The following is a 17,109-nucleotide window of genomic DNA, read 5'->3' as shown; positions in this document are numbered from 1 at the left end:
GTGGAGTTTGGTATTTCTTCGTTCTTGTAACACCCACGATGCGGCTATATCTCCCACCTGTCGAAGCACGACTTAGAGGCATAACCGCATTGTGGTTTTGTCGCAAGAAGGGTCATCTTCACACAATCCCATGTAATGAACAAGAATGGGATAAAGAGTTGGCTTACAATTGCCACTTCACACAATGAACATATAATAAATCATACATCATTCAGAGTACACACATATAGTCCGACTACGGACGAAGCCAAAAGAAAAGAAGATAACCCAACTGCTAGATCCCCAATCATCCCAACTGGGCTCCACTACTGATCAACATGAAACGAAACATAGCAACAACTAAGATCTTCGTTGAGCTCCCATCTGAGCTCGGTTGCATCATCTGCACTGGTATCATCGGCACCTGCAACTGTTGTGATAGTATCTGGTGAGTCACGAGGACTCAGCAATCTCAAAACCCGCGAGATCAAGACTATTTAAGCTTATGGGTAGGAAGTGGTAATGAGGTGGAGTTGCAGCAAGCACTAAGCAAATATGGTGACTAACATACGCAAAAAAGAGCGAGAAGAGAGTAAAAGGAACGGTCGTTGTCGGTGTCAAAACTGGCGGATCTCGGGTCGGGGGTCCCGAACTGTGTGTCTAGGCGGATGGTAACAGGAGACAAGGGACACGATGTTTTACCCAGGTTCGGGCCCTCTTGATGGAGGTAAAACCCTACGTCCTTCTTGATTGATATTGATATTGTGGATGTTTACAAGAGTGGATCTACCACGAGATCAAGGAGGCTAAACCCTAGAAGCTAGCCTATGGTATGATTGTAATGGTTGTTGTTGTTGTCCTACGGACTAGAGCCATCCAGTTTATATAGACACCGGAGAGGGCTAGGGTTACATAGAGTCGGATACAATGGTAGGAGATCTACGTATCCCTATCGCCAAGCTTGCCTTCCACGCCAAGGAAAGTCCCATCCGGACACGAGACAAAGTCTTCAATCTTGTATCTTCATAGTCTTGGAGTCCGGTCGATGATGATAGTCCGGCCGATGATAGTTCGGCTGATGACGGTAGTCCGGCTATCCGGACACCCCCTAATCCAGGACTCCCTTAGTCGTGAACTAGCAATGATCAAGAAGTGATCCTGAACTCCTACTTACGTCAAACATAACCCAAAACCGTGTTCACTTCCCGGACTCCGCCGAAAAGAGACCATCACGGCTACACACGCGGTTGATGCATTTTAATTCGGATCTGGTGTCAAGTTATCTACAACCGGACATTAACAAATTCCCATCTGCCTATAACTGCAGGCACGGCTTTCAAAAGTTTATACCCTGCAGGGGTGTCCCAACTTAGCCCATGATAAGCTCTCGCGATCAACGAAGGATATACCTTCTCCCAGGAAGACCCGATCAGACTCAGAATCCTGGTTTACAAGACATTTCAACAATGGTAAAACAAGACCAGCAAAGCCTCCCGCTGTGCCGACAAATCCCGATAGGAGCTGCACATATCTCGTTATCAGGGCACACCGGATTGTCCAAACTTCCGGTAGGCCAGCCCAGAGTTGCCCCTGGTGGCCACCGGCGGTTGACAGGTTGGACCAACACTCACGACGAGCACTGGCCCGGGGGGGTAAAATAAAGATGACCCTTGAGTATGCAGAACCCAAGGGAAAAAGGCTTAGGTAGGCAAATGGTAAAACCAAGGTTGGGCCTTGCTGGAGGAGTTTTATTCAAAGCGAACTGTCAAGGGGGTCCCATAAATCACCCAACCGCGTAAGGAACGCAAAATCCGGGAACATAACACTGGTATGACGGAAACTAGGGCGGCAAGAGTGGAACAAAACACCAGGCATAAGGCCGAGTCTTCCACCCTTTACCAAGTATATAGATGCATTAATTAAATAAGAGATATTGTGATATCCCAAAATAATCATGTCCATCATGGAGCAATCTTCAACTTCACCTGCAACTAACAACGCTATAAGAGGGGCTGAGCAAAGCGGTAACATAGCCAAGCAATGGTTTGCTAGGAATGGTGAAAAGGTTAGAGGCTGAGATGGCAATATGGGAGGCATGGTAAACAAGTGATAGGTAGCGCAACATAGCGATAGAACGAAGCAACTAGCAAGCAAAGATAGAAGTGATATTGAGGGTAATGGTCATCTTGCCTGAAATCCCGCAAGGAAGAAGAACGAGTCCATGAAGAAGACAAACGGACGTAGTCGAACGAATCCTCACAACTCCGTAACGAAACCGAAGCTAACGAGAGAAGAAAACCGGAAAGAAGTAAACAACATGGTAAACAACCATCACATAAACATGTCCTGATGCACAAACAAGTATGACGCATGTCCGGTTTAATGAGGCATGACATGGCAATGTGCAACAAACAATACTACAAATTAAGTGGAACTCAATATGCAACGAGTTGCATATTGACAAAACACCACATCAATTATTTAGTTCTCTCTTGTTTAGGAACACAACAATATTACATGTTGTTAAACATGGCAAGGGTGAAGCATAATTAGACTACCTATCTAGGCAATTTTAAATGAGGCCGGAACAACAAACAACAATTCCAAAAAAATCCCCATATGTTATTTAGCAATTTAATGCAAACACAATTTTAACCATTTAAATGTTGTTATCATGATGCGGACGACATATGCAAGTTTTATGCAATTTTTATGAAAATGTTGACATCCAATATGATAGGGAGCATTTGGTCACCATGGCGGAACAAAATGGGTGCCACGGCAACGAATTCGAAAATGATGCCACGACAACACTCCGGTCCCAATAACTCATCAAGATGTCGGTGCGAATGAAAGTGTGGATGTGCAGAACATGCAAAGATGGTGGGGGTGATCCCGGATACCGGGGGTCCCACATGACGGTGGCTAGGCAAAAGAGGGGCATCGCAAGCGACAACTCGATCACGGTGCAAACACGAGCACCTCATACAACACATGCATTCGGTCCAAGGGTGATCGTCATCTTGGGATTATACCTTTGAAGCGTGCATTTCGGAGCAGTTTGGCTTTGGCACGATGTTGAGGAAGTAGTCGTTCACGGGTCGTCGTGGGAAGTAGTTGTTCACGTGGCGACGGTAGTGGAAGTAGTCGTTCTCGTGGCAGTAGTGGAAGTAGTGGTACACGGCGGCGGTGGTAGTTGTTCAAGGTCTTGGCCGGTCCTCATGTAGCCGTACATGTTCGTTGGTCGTCGTGGTACTTGAATAATCCACGGAGGCAGCGGAGCGCCCGGGTCTCGAGTCCTGATCTTCAGGAGGTCAGCGGTGACTGCAGGTACACGGGGAGGCTACACCGGGGCCCAAGGCAAGCAGGTGACCAACGGCACAAAGGAGCAGAGATGGCAGCAGTGCCATCAGGGTGCGTAGGAGGTGGAGCTCGAGTAGAGGAGGCTCGAGGCGCGGCGGAGCTCCTGGTGGTCGCAGCGTGCGACGGGGAGATGCGGGAGGCAGCGGGGTCCAAAGGGTCATGCAGAAGAGGGGCCGAAGCAAGGCAAGGAGGGCGACGGGGACGGCATGGAGGCGAGGAGGTGCAGGCAGGCAGCAGTGTAGCTGCATAGGGCTCCGGCAATGCGGAGGCTTGGCACGGGACTTGGCGAGGCGGCGGGCAGCATAGAAGGCCCGGCGAGGTCGCGCGCAGGGTGGCCCTCCGGCGGGGCGCGACAAGGACGAAGGCGAGCTCCGGCGGCAGGGCTTGGCGGCAGGGCCGGCGTGAGGAGACAGGGCGGTTTGGTGGCGACGAGGAGAAGCAGGAGGAGAGGCACGGGAGGAGGTGATGTGGGTCGTGGCCTAATGCTGCAGAGGGAGGTGCGCATGAGGCTCAGAGGGGCGAGGCGGTGGTTCGTTGGAGAGGCGACGCGAGGAGAGGAGGGGGATCAAGGGCTGGGCGTGGGTGGCGGCGAAGGGGTCGAGGAGAGGATGGGGATCGAGCGTTGGGGATCAGGGAGAGAGCATGGTCGGGCTAGGGTTAGGTAGGGGCGCGGCTGGGCCTTGGGCCGACTTAGTTGGTCGGGCCTAAGAGGCCTGGCTGAGCTCTCTTCTCCCTCTCTCTTATTTTCTAAAACAGAAAATAACAAAGAAGAAAAGAAGAAGGAAGGAGGTGTTGGGGAAGAAGTTGGACACGCATATAATTTTCCCGGACTCACAAAAATGTGCTTGTTCCGAGAAAATCGAAAAGGCCATGATTGAGAGATTTAAATCCAAACTCATTTGATTTAAATTCAAATGATTTGAATAGGAAGTGAGGGTTGGGAAGGTCCAAAAATGTTCGGATTTTTGGTGGAGCTCCGGAATATGATGAAATAATAAATGGCAAGGTTGGAGACCAAGAATTAAGATAACAAAGGCATTGGGATAATTTGCAAGTGTGTTATGGTGATTTCCAAATTAAAGAAATATTTAATACAGCTCCCTAAAATATTGGGAGAATATGTTATAAAGAGAAGTCACCCTTCCCTCGATTTAAATGGATCGAAGATCCATACAATTTATTTAGATGAGTTTTAACAAAGGGTTGCATGATGACATGATGCAATGCACATGATGCAAGTATGAATGCAACGAACAAAATAAATCACACAACGAAACTCGGAATAGCTAGAAGTCTTCTAGAGCGTCGGTCTCGGGGCGTTACAACACTCCACCACTAGAAGAGGATCTCGTCCCGAGATCTAGGATGGCACCGGAGAGAAACGGAAGAGGAAGATAAGAGGTAAAACTAAGTTGCTTCTTCGACAAAAGAGTGAAACCAAGGAACCTTGAGAGGTTGAAAAGTTGAAAGAAAGAACACAACGCAGTTGAACACAATTGAGAGCACTACGGTAGAAAATAGAAACAAGGAACACCATGTGAACCTTGGAGGGTGCAAAGCTATGAGTGACGAGTACAATGGACAAAAAGGAATTGGAACCACTCTGGTTGAAACGAGATAAACAAGGAACAAATAACAGATTTGGACAGCACTCCGGTTGAAAAGAGATGCAAGACTTGATAAGATGAAAAGAACTTGAAGAGATGACACAACACTCTGGTTAAATGGATAAGCAGGAAAAGAACATGCTCCTCACAATTCGAGATGATGAGTGAAAAGAGCAACATCACAATGCCTCCGGAAGAAAGAATAGAAGATAGATCATTGGAATAACAGAATGGAGAAGAAAATGCTAACTTCTGCCACAAATGATCTTGGAAAGCACCCTTCCAAGAAGGTTATAACGGAGTTGTTGGAAACCAACAACGAAAAGCACAAGCTTGTTGTGGGCTTATGTCACATCCCTAGTTCTGACCATGCCTAGTGCTAGCATCTGGTGTTGCATCATGTTTACTTTTCATAGAAAGTTGAAATGGGGATGACAGAACCCCCAGCACCCCCCCCCCTAAAGAAAACTAGGGTTTACTAAAATCTTTTTCAATGAACCTGAAATGCCCTTCTAAAATGTCCATCATTTTTGTCCTGGGTCAGAACCTCTGGCAAAATTGGTTCAAATTTTTCTAGGACAACATTGGGTCACTGAATTAAATCATACTCTATTTGCATTTGGGCATTTAAATGCTATATAATATTTTAAACGTCCAAATAATCCCAAACTGAAATGTTCCATGTTGGATATGTTCTAAACCATGGGCATGTGCAGTTTGGTGATTTTTGAAAATGTCTAAGTATTTTTAGAAAAGCCACAAGATTACAGACTAATAGAAAAACTTAAATAAGAGAGAGAGAGAGAGAGAGAGAGAGAGAGAGAGAGAGAGAGAGAGAGAGAGAAAGGAACTAACCTGGCAGCAGCCCACCTGCCTGTGCGGCCCAGGACCGCAACAGACCGGCCCAGCCCACCTCGCCACGCGTCGTCTTCCTCACGCCTACTGGGGTTGCGCGTGGCGCGCGCACAGCCGAGCCGCGGCCACCTCCTGCTAGACACGCAGCTGCTCCCCCTCGCCCTGGACGACGCCATGCCACCCCGCAGAACCCCCTCGACCCCCTCACTCTCTGGTCCTCTCTCCCCCTCGCCTCCCTCTCGCCCTCTCCACCATGGTCGAGACGCCCGTGAGCTCGCTGCCGCCATAGCCGCGGCCACCGTCCATCCCGTGCCTCCCTGAAGGGTCCAGAGGAACCGCAACCACCTTCTGCGTCGTCTACACCAACCATTCGACCGCGGGAGCCCTACATCGCTGCCACGAGTCATCTTCCCCGAGCATGGCCGCCGGACTCCATCGACGGATTCGTCGCCTTCCGGTCGTCCCCGAGCCAGCTGAGCATGTCGTCGACCTCCTAGTGAGCTCTGCTGTGTTTCCCCTCTCTTTCCTGCATCTCTCCCGCCCTGTAGCCGTCGCCCCCCTGCCGACCAAATCGCGCCGCCGCCTGAGCTCCTCACCGCCGTGGCCACACCCACTGGAGCTCGAAACTGAGCGCGTCACCGCGCTCAGCGCGTCACCACGGGACCGGAGCAACCATCTGTCGCTCCTTTCGTGCCCTGCGATCTCGGAACGGTCGACGTCCGAACTCCGGCCGCCGTGGACATGCCTGCCGCCGTCGTCTCTGGCTACCCCAGCACCTGCCACCACCACCGTTGGACGCGCCACCTCGCGGGCGTTCCAACGAGCCCAACCCTGCCTCTTCTCGTCGCCGGAATCGCCGGGACGAGCGACGCCGCCGCGTCTGTGCGCCACCGGCGGTTAGCCGCCGACGTGGGCATCATTAGTGGCTAATGAACCACTAACTAACCCCTCCTGTGACACCGACAGCTAGGCCCCGCGCCTAATTAACTCCGGGTTTATTTTCTGTTTAGATTAGTTTAATAACACGGGACCCACCAGTCAGAGTTGACTGTGCTGACATGTCCGTTGACCCGACCCCACCTGTTAGTGACACAAACAACACTGTGTCACTGACCAGCAGGCCCCACAGGTCAGATTTGACTTGGACCACTCCGTTGACCTGCTGATGTCACACTGACGTCAGGCTGACGCAGTTAATAATTTTCTGGATTTAAAATAATTCAGAAAATTCCAGAAAATGCCCAAAACTTCTAAAATTCATATAAATTCAACTGTAACTCCAAATGAGATAAATTATATATGAAAAATGATCAAAAAAATCCAATCTATCCATCTGTACTATTTTCATGCATGTTCGAACAACTTATGACTACTGTTTAGGACAATTCAATTAAATGGCATTTAAGAAATCACATATGGAGTTTGGATTTGAACTTAGGGTTCAAACCAACTTCATTTAACTTTGTTGCTAGCTGCATTAGCTCAAAACACCAGCATGTTGCCATTTTATGATCATGCATCATAATGTGCATTGCATTGATTGTGTTTCCTCTTTGTTGCCGGTAATTGTTCCCTCTCGATAGACGTGGTTCCGACGTTGAGTTTGATGACACCGATGAAGAACTATACTATCTTTGGAAGTGCCAGGCAAGCAAAACCCCCTTGTTCATTCCGATAAAATCCCACTCTCTTGCTCCTGCTCTCTTTTACTGCATTAGGACAACAACGATTCATCTGTTACTTGCTGCGGTAGCTAAACCCCTTATCCTCTGCATGACCTGTCATTGCCACAGTAAATAGATGAAACCCACTAGCATGAGTAGGAGTTGTTTGAGCCTTGATGTGCCTACTCATTCATGTTTTGTTTGTCATGCCTGCTACTGCTTAGAGTTGAGTCGGGTCTGATTCATCGGGGATGAATTGGAATGTGGTGAACATGTCCTACTATTGACAGCTAAGTGTGTGAACACGATTTGGTAAAGGTAGCGGTGAGAGGCCATGTAGGAGTACATGGTGGGTTGTCTCATTGCAGCCGTCCTCAGGAACTGAGTTCTGTGTTTGTGATCCATGAACAGTTACTACCACACATTGGGTTCCGGTAACTCGACCCCTCTCGACTTATTAATCAACATGATCTCTGTCCAGGAGTTGCAACTAGTTTCTGGTGTTTGTAGGTAGTGTTAGTAGTCTACCAAGTGGCACCCGGTACAGGTGGGCTTGGGACAAACTAGGCACCGTGGCACGGTGTACCAAGCATAGATCCACCCGTCGAGGTGGGCTTGGGAACCCTGCACACATCGTTTGGGGCCGTGAGCGACACCCCGGCCGGATCTCCTTGCGGATGGAACCCGAATAGGCGATAAACCTGGACGAGAGACTTGTGTGGTTAGTCAGGTCGTGGCCGACACCCTCGCTGGGCTTCCGCTTGAAGGTTGCCGAGTACATGTCATGTAAACGGCGGTAAGTGGTGAGAGCGTGTGTGAAGAAGTACACCCCTGCAGGGTTAATATGATCTATTCGAATAGCCGTGTCCACAGTAAAGGACTTCTGGGTTGCCTGTACAGTTCATAGACAAGTGAAAGTGGATACTCTAAAATACGCAAGATAAGCGTGAGTGCTATGGATGGCATTCTCGTAGGGAGACAGGAGCGGATCCATAGTGGTGTATTGATATGGTGAATATGTGGACTTGTGTGCGCCACCTCAAAAGAGTTACCTGCAGTCGTAGTTTAGGATAGCCACTGAGTCAAAGCTGGCTTGCTGCAGTTAAACCCCACCATCCCCTTTGTTGATAATGATGCATATGTAGTTAGTTCTGATGTAAGTCTTGCTGGGTACATTTGTACTCACGTTGCTTAATTTATGTTTTTGCAGAGAGACTTCAGTCTCGCTAGTAATTCCACGTGGACTTCGACGTTTAGCTTGTTACCTCAGCTACGATCTTGTGCCTTCGGCAGGATCTGGTAGATAGACAGGCTTCTCAGCCTTCTTCATTTGTAGATGTCTGTACTCAGACATGTTAAGCTTCCGCATGTGCTTTGACTTGTATGCTCTGATTGTTGGGTCATGAGACCCATGTTTGTAATATCTCGCTCCTCGGAGCCTATTGAATAAATACTTGAGTTGTAGAGTCATGCTGTGATGCCATGTTGTATTTTAACATATCGAGCATATTGTGTGTATGTTATTGAAATGCTTGGTATGTGTGGGATCTGACTACCTAGTTGTTTATCCTTAGTAGCCTCTCTTACCGGGAAATGTCTCCTAGTGTTTCCACTGAGCCATGGTAGCTTGCTACTACTCCAGAACACTTAGGCTGGCCGGCATGTGTCCTTCTTCGTTCCTGTGTCTGTCCCCTCGGGGAAATGTCACGCGATGAATTCCGGAGTCCTGTTAGCCCGCTACAGCCCGGTTCACCGGAGTCCTACTAGCCCAATGCTACAGCCTGGATTCACTCCCTGATGACCGACACGTTCGTTGTTGGGTCATGTATGCCTGTCCCTGTAAGTTAGTGCCACTTTGGGTTCACGACTAGCCATGTCAGCCTGGGTTCTTTGTCATATGGATGCTAGCGGCACTATCATATACGTGAGCCAAAAGACGCAAACGGTCCCGGGCCAGGTAAGGTGGCACCCGTGGGAATACCGTGCGTGAGGCCGCAAAGTGATATGATGTGTTACATGCTAGATCGGTGTGACTTAGGATCGGGGTCCTGACAGCTTTGGTATCAGAGCTTGACTGTCTGTAGGATTACGAAGCCAAACTGGTTGAAGTTGAGTCTAGAAAATCTTTAGTTATATAAGGGAATTGATTGTTGGATGGAACGTAAGGCTCTTTTTACTCCTTATACCTTATGCCCTTCTAATCTGAGTCATCTTATCTTTCCTACGGGGTTAAGGAACTAGGCTTTCTCTTCTTTCTATCAGGATCACGTGTTACTAATCCGTAGACTTATAGGATTGATGGATTCAAGCCTCAGTTCAGTTCCTACTATCTCCGTGTATTCATAGTTGATTTCAAAACCTTGATATTGTGCTTCTGAGTGGCTATGCCACCATTTTTCTAGCATGTATCCAATCTTTTTGAGCATTTATAGCTGTTATGTTGTCCGAGTCGTCCCAGGTTTCTAAATAGCCTGATGCATTTGCAAATCCCTTCTTACCGTTCTGATGTTCCTTTGGCCAGGTTAACCACACTAACTAGTGTGTTGAGGTACTTCATTGCCTCGGCATTTATGTTGGAGCTATTATAATGACCCTAGGTGTCTTGGAGCATTACCTAGTAATCTAGCCATGCTTGAGTTCCCAGTGTGATGATTCTGGCCATCATTCTCGAGAGCATCTCGTGATGCCACTTAATAGTAGGTATTCTATTCTTGGGTTTTCGAACCAAGATTCACCCTACTTACTTCATGTTGACAGTGTTGCTAGTTCCTTTAGGTTATTAGTAACCTTTGCATTAGTCCTCGAGGTCCGTGGTATTTCCTTCTTCCAAATACTATGAACCACTTATGGCAGAAGTTTGTTGGATCAAAAGATCATAACAGGAGTGCTCTCGATGAGTTCTTCATTTTATATTGTGACTCTGCCAGTTCTACCTTCTTCGCATGGGTTATCCGGAAGAAACCTGTCAAACTTGGTTCGACATACTAATCTATGCATCCACAACTCAAAAAAATCATTTGTTCTTTTGAGTTGTCCTATTTCAGTTGTCTTCCGACCTTCGTCTATCAATTGATAGTCAAGAGTATGCGTGCATTCGTTAATCGATGCCTACTACTCTTGTGGTTCGTCAAACCATTCTAGTTCAGAATGACTAGGAGAAACAAACTCCAGTACCTCATCCATTTCTAGGATTGGCTCAAAGCAGTTGTATTCCGCAGATCAAAATGCTAATCTAGCTCTTGTTCTGTTCCACCTTGGAGTGTTACCCTCTTTACGTCGGGATTGTCATGAGAATTGCACCATCTCTTGTGAATTCTTGATGTAGTGATACTTCTCGCCATCATTGTTCATTCCTCGGTTCCCGTGTTATCGTAACCGGAATGCCGACAAGTGTACCGTGATGTGCCAAATCAATACTCCTAGCAACTCCGTTGCTTGGTAGTTAATGGACAATAATTTCATTCTTAGCATGTTGGTTTTTGAATCATCATTCTAAGATAGATTGTGCTACCTAGTCCTTATCCTCGGTGCACTCTTCTATCAATGAGTTAGGATTGTGTCAATCCCTCGCTCTCTGATCATATCGTCTTGCCCTGAAAGCAAGATTGTTCTCGATCTTAGTAACGTATCGGTGGTTTGTGATTTTCCGAATATCTTCTCGAAAGTATGACCAGGTTTCACCTGACCGCTATGTTGAGTTCGTGATCATGTTGGTTTTCTTCCAAACCACCCATTCTCCAAGATTCTGTGTTGGATACCCCGAGCTAGTTGGTTAAGCTAAACAACAACTTGGAGAGTTGGAAGATGGAAGCTTGTCCGACTTAGTTCATCACTAAGGGATATCCTTGAGTGTGAGTGTGTGTGTGTTGAAGAAAGATTATATCTTCATTGACCGATCCCCGTGATCAGTTGTTGAATCTATTGTCTTGTCCAAACCTAGATTTGAGTGTGGGCTATTGTCAAATCAAGTTAGAACCAACGACATTCGTAATGTTGTCTTACTCGTGGTTGACCCCTCGAGCATACACCATTACATCTTTTGGTCTGACCAATACTATCACCGTGTTCACATGATGGCGGAAGTCCAGTGATATGGAAATTCCGATGAGTTACTGTTGAGCCCATCAGCAGCATTTTCCTCTCCCCCATGATTCATGTTGAACATCAACCTAGTGTTGGAAACTTTTATAAGCATTATCTTCATGTCCCATTCGTGAAGAATATGTTGGATGAAACAAGTGACTTTCTCTGATTCACGTGCGTTTGGAGCAAGTTGCCGCCGTGAGTTCAAGAAAGATTGTTTTTGTTTCCCTCGTACCATCCCAAGTCAGTCATGCATGTGTGAAGTATGCTATGGTTTGACAGGCTCGCAACCTTCATTCCATATGTATCCCTAGCACACCAAGCCACTGATTGAATTGTTCAAGGAAAAGGAGTTTATGTGCGAATACTAGTTCATGCACAAGACTTCGATATCCTTGTTGATGGTTCCCCACCGGAACTCGGTAGTGTTTTATTGTAAGACTACCATGTGATCATGTTTTGTCTGGGACAACGTGTTCACATGTGTGTAGCAGAACCAGCTCATGTTTTGGAGCTTGCTATCATAGTTCATTTCCCGAGAATCTCGCAACGTCATCTCGTCGATTTGTGTTGCAATCTTTCATTGTTCTTCCTAGACTCGATGAGTCTGGATTATTCTGACACCAACCAGATCTGAATCTCAGGCAGATATGATGGTTGGAACGTTTCCCAAGAACTATAATAATGGTCTCTCTGTAACCCGGTAAAGTGGATGTCATGGCCGACACACCTAGCCGGAAGATCTATTATTGTAGTATCTTGATTGAAGAAGTTGGCCACCTCCCCATAAGGATCTCCTAGGATTTAATCCAGTAGTTGTTTCCTTATGGATTCTTGCGCTCCCGAAGTCCGACCTTTTACTTGATGTTCTAGATATCAAACCATAACTATAAATGGGTTACACTAGCACATCAAGGAGAACATTAGAAGCGGAGTGCTAAATGTCTCTCGGTCGATCATCCAGATTTTGTTTCCTTGGCCTCGCTATGGTGAAATCTGAGAAAGCGTTCTCTTCCTTTGCATCTGCATTGTCCATCACCATTCATCAGGGTAGTATGTTGCGTTGCCAGGATCCTTGACACGGATATTGGTAAAACCTTGATGAATATGGAAATGCTCAAAGTTCTTGAGAGCACGCGCAAGTGCTAAGTTTTATCATCGGCGTTAGTTGCATAGTGCTCTCAGTTTCCTCGATTATGCTATAACCCTTTCAAACAGTGGATTCACTCTCTACTGATGGGGTTCCTCCCCAGTTACCAGAATCATTCCCATCATTTGCATGTTGTTCCCAACTTGCACCGCCATCGTGCCACCCTACTCTGGATTACCTTCTCAGTAATTACTGATCAGGATCATTTTCAAAAGTGGTCCTACCATGGGTCTCATCCATTTTCGGTGATAGGCAAAATCATCCATTATGTTGTCTTCAACAAGGTAATCCACATCATCCATTCTAATCCGGGTATGCCATTCTACCGAATCACCCTCCTCCAGGATGTCCGGCTGTGGCATCATGGCAACTCAACTCCTTGCTACATAGACAACCGCTCACCACCCTTTTAAGCGTGGAATTGTTGTCTACCTAGTGAACCCTCGTCATTTGTTCCACTCCATCCCTCTAGATGTGTGTTTTGTGTCTCAGCTCGAGTGATGTTGCTATGTCTCATTCCGTGAGTTGATCCCAAGTTGTTTGATCTTCGAGAAGATCGATCCTTCTAGAGTCTCCTTCTCTCGTTGTCATGTTGGCTGGAGTTCTCAGAGCAAGACAACAAGACAAAGATGGTGATCGAATCAACGTTCTTATGAAGTGCACCTTGGATCGTGACGATTGTGTTAGTTTGTGTTCCCCTTCATCTTACCCTACGCTTGAATCTCGGGACGAGATTCTTGTTTAGTGGGGGTGAGTTGTCACATCCCTAGTTCTGACCGTGCCTAGTGCTAGCATCTGGTGTTGCATCATGTTTACTTTTCATAGAAAGTTGAAATGGGGATGACAGAACCCCCAGCACCCCCCCCACTAAAGACAACTAGGGTTTACTAAAATCTTTTTCAATGAACCTGAAATGCCCTTCTAAAATGTCCATCATTTTTGTCCTCGGTCAGAACCTCTGGCAAAATTGGTTCACATTTTTCTAGGACAACATTGGGTCACTGAATTAAATCATACTCTATTTGCATTTGGGCATTTAAATGCTATATAATATTTTAAACGTCCAAATAATCCCAAACTGAAATGTTCCATGTTGGATATGTTCTAAACCATGGGCATGTAAAGTTTGGTGATTTTTGAAAATGCCTAAGTATTTTTAGAAAAGCCACAAGATTACAGAGTAATAGAAAAACTTAAATAAAAAAGAGAGAGAGAGAGAGAAAGGAACTAACCTGGCAGCAGCCCACCTGCCTGTGCGGCCCAGGACCGCAACAGACCGGCCCAGCCCACCTCGCCGCGCGTCGTCTTCCTCGCGCCTACTGGCGGTGCGCGTGGCGCGCGCACAGCCGAGCCGCGGCCACCTCCTGCTAGCCACGCAGCTGCTCCCCCTCGCCCTGGACGACGCCACGCCACCTCGCAGAACCCCCTCGACCCCCTCACTCTCTGGTCCTCTCTCCCCCTCGCCTCCCTCTCGCCCTCTCCACCATGGTCGAGACGCCCGTGAGCTCGCTGCCGCCATAGCTGCGGCCACCGTCCATCCCGTGCCTCCCTGATGGGTCCAGAGGAACCGCAACCACCTTCTGCATCGTCTACACCAACCATTCGACCGCGGGAGCCCTACATCGCCGCCACGAGTCGTCTTCCCCGAGCACGGTCGCCGGACTCCATCGACGGATTCGTTGCCTTCCGGTCGTCCCCGAGCCAGCTGAGCCTGTCGTCGACCTCCTAGTGAGCTCTGCTGCGTTTCCCCTCTCTTTCCAGCATCTATCCTGCCCTGTAGCCGTCGCCCCCCTGCCGACCAAATCGTGCCGCCGCCTGAGCTCCTCACCGCCGTGTCCACGCCCACTGGAGCTCAAAACTGAGCGCATCACCGCGCTCAGCGCGTCACCACGGGACCGGAGCAACCATCTGTCGCTCCTTTCGTCCCCTGCGATCTCGGAATGGTCGACGTCCGAACTCCGGCCGCCACGGACATGCCTGCTACCGTCGTCTCCGGCTACCCCAGCACCTGCCACCACCACCGTTGGACGCGCCACCTCGCGGGCATTCCAACGAGCCCAACCCTGCCTCTTCTCGTCGCCGGAATCGTCGGGACGAGCGACGCCGCCACGTCTATGCGCCACTGGCGGTTAGCCGCCGACGTGGGCATCATTAGTGGCTAATGAACCACTAACTAACCCCTCCTGTGACACCGACAGCTGGGCCCCGCGCCTAATTAACTCCGGGTTTATTTTCTGTTTAGATTAGTTTAATAACACGGGACCCACCAGTCAGAGTTGACTGTGCTGACATGTCCGTTGACCCGACCCCACCTGTTAGTGACACAAACAACACTGTGTCACTGACCAGCGGGCCCCACAGGTCAGATTTGACTTGGACCGCTCCGTTGACCTGCTGACGTCACACTGACGTCAGGCTGACGCAGTTAATAATTTTCTGGATTTAAAATAATTTAGAAAATTCCAGAAAATGCCCAAAACTTCTAAAATTCATATAAATTCAACCGTAACTCCAAATGAGATAAATTATATATGAAAAATGATCATAAAAATCCAATCTATCCATCTGTACGATTTTCATGCATGTTCGAACAACTTATGACTACTGTTTAGGACATTTCAATTAAATGGCATTTAAGAAATCACATATGGAGTTTGGATTTGAACTTAGGGTTCAAACCAACTTCATTTAACTTTGTTGCTAGCTGCATTAGCTCAAAACACCAGCATGTTGCCATTTTATGATCATGCATCATAATGTGCATTGCATTGATTGTGTTTCCTCTCTGTTGCCAGTAATTGTTCCCTCTCGATAGACGTGGTTCCGACGTTGAGTTTGATGACACCGATGAAGAACTATACTATCTTTGGAAGTGCCAGGCAAGCAAAACCCCCTTGTTCATTCCGATAAAATCCCACTCTCTTGCTCCTGCTCTCTTTTACTGCATTAAGACAACAACGATTCATCTGTTACTTGCTGCGGTAGCTAAACCCCTTATCCTCTGCATGACCTGTCATTGCCACAGTAAATAGATGAAACCCACTAGCATGAGTAGGAGTTGTTTGAGCCCTGATGTGCCTACTCATTCATGTTTTGTTTGTCATGCCTGCTACTGCTTAGAGTTGAGTCAGGTCTGATTCATCGGGGATGAATTGGAATGTGGTGAACATGTCCTACTGTTCAGAGCTAAGTGTGTGAACACGATTTGGTAAAGGTAGCGATGAGAGGCCATGTAGGAGTAGATGGTGGGTTGTCTCATTGCAGCCGTCCTTAGGAACCGAGTTCTGTGTTTGTGATCCATCAACAGTTACTACCACACATTGGGTTCCGGTAACTCGACCCCTCTCGACTTATTAATCAACATGATCTCTGTCCAGGAGTTGCAACTAGTTTCTGGTGTTTGTAGGTAGTGTTAGTAGTCTACCAAGTGGCACCCGTACAGGTGGGCTTGGGACAGACTAGGCACCGTGGCACGGTGTACCAAGCATAGATCCACCCGTCGAGGTGGGCTTGGGAACCCTGCACACATCGTTTGGGGCCGTGAGCGACACCCTGGCCGGATCTCCTTGCGGATGGAACCCGAATAGGCGATAAACCTGGACGAGGGACTTGTGTGGTTAGTCAGGTCGTGGCCGACACCCTCGCTGGGCTTCCGCTTGAAGGTTGCCGAGTACATGTCGTGTAAACGGCGGTAAGTGGTGAGAGCGTGTGTGAAGAACTACACCCCTGCAGGGTTAATATGATCTATTCGAATAGCCGTGTCCACGGTAAAGGACTTCTGGGTTGCCTGTACAGTTCATAGACAAGTGAAAGTGGATACTCTAAAATACGCAAGATAAGCGTGAGTGCTATGGATGGCGTTCTCGTAGGGATACGGGAGCGGATCCATAGTGGTGTATTGATATGGTGTATATGTGGACTCGTGTGCGCCACCTCAAAAGAGTTACTTGCAGTCTAGTTTAGGATAGCCACTGAGTCAAAGCTGGCTTGCTGCGGTTAAACCCCACCATCCCCTTTGTTGTTAATGGTGCATATGTAGTTAGTTCTGATGTAAGTCTTGCTGGGTACATTTGTACTCACGTTGCTTAATTTATGTTTTTGCAGAGAGACTTCAGTCTCGCTAGTAATTCCACGTGGACTTCGAACATGTTAAGCTTCCACATGTGCTTTGACTTGTATGCTCTGATTGTTGGGTCATGAGACCCATGTTTGTAATATCTCGCTCCTCGGAGCCTATTGAATAAATACTTGAGTTGTAGAGTCATGTTGTGATGCCATGTTGTATTTGCACATATCGAGCATATTGTGTGTATGTTATTGAAATGCTTGGTATGTGTGGGATCTGACTATCTAGTTGTTTATCCTTAGTAGCCTCTCTTACCGGGAAATGTCTCCTAGTGTTTCCACT

The sequence above is a fragment of the Triticum dicoccoides genome, chromosome 4B (assembly GCF_002162155.2).
Source record: "Triticum dicoccoides isolate Atlit2015 ecotype Zavitan chromosome 4B, WEW_v2.0, whole genome shotgun sequence".
Lineage (NCBI taxonomy): Eukaryota > Viridiplantae > Streptophyta > Magnoliopsida > Poales > Poaceae > Triticum > Triticum dicoccoides.
Note: the sequence above shows the minus strand (reverse complement) of the source record.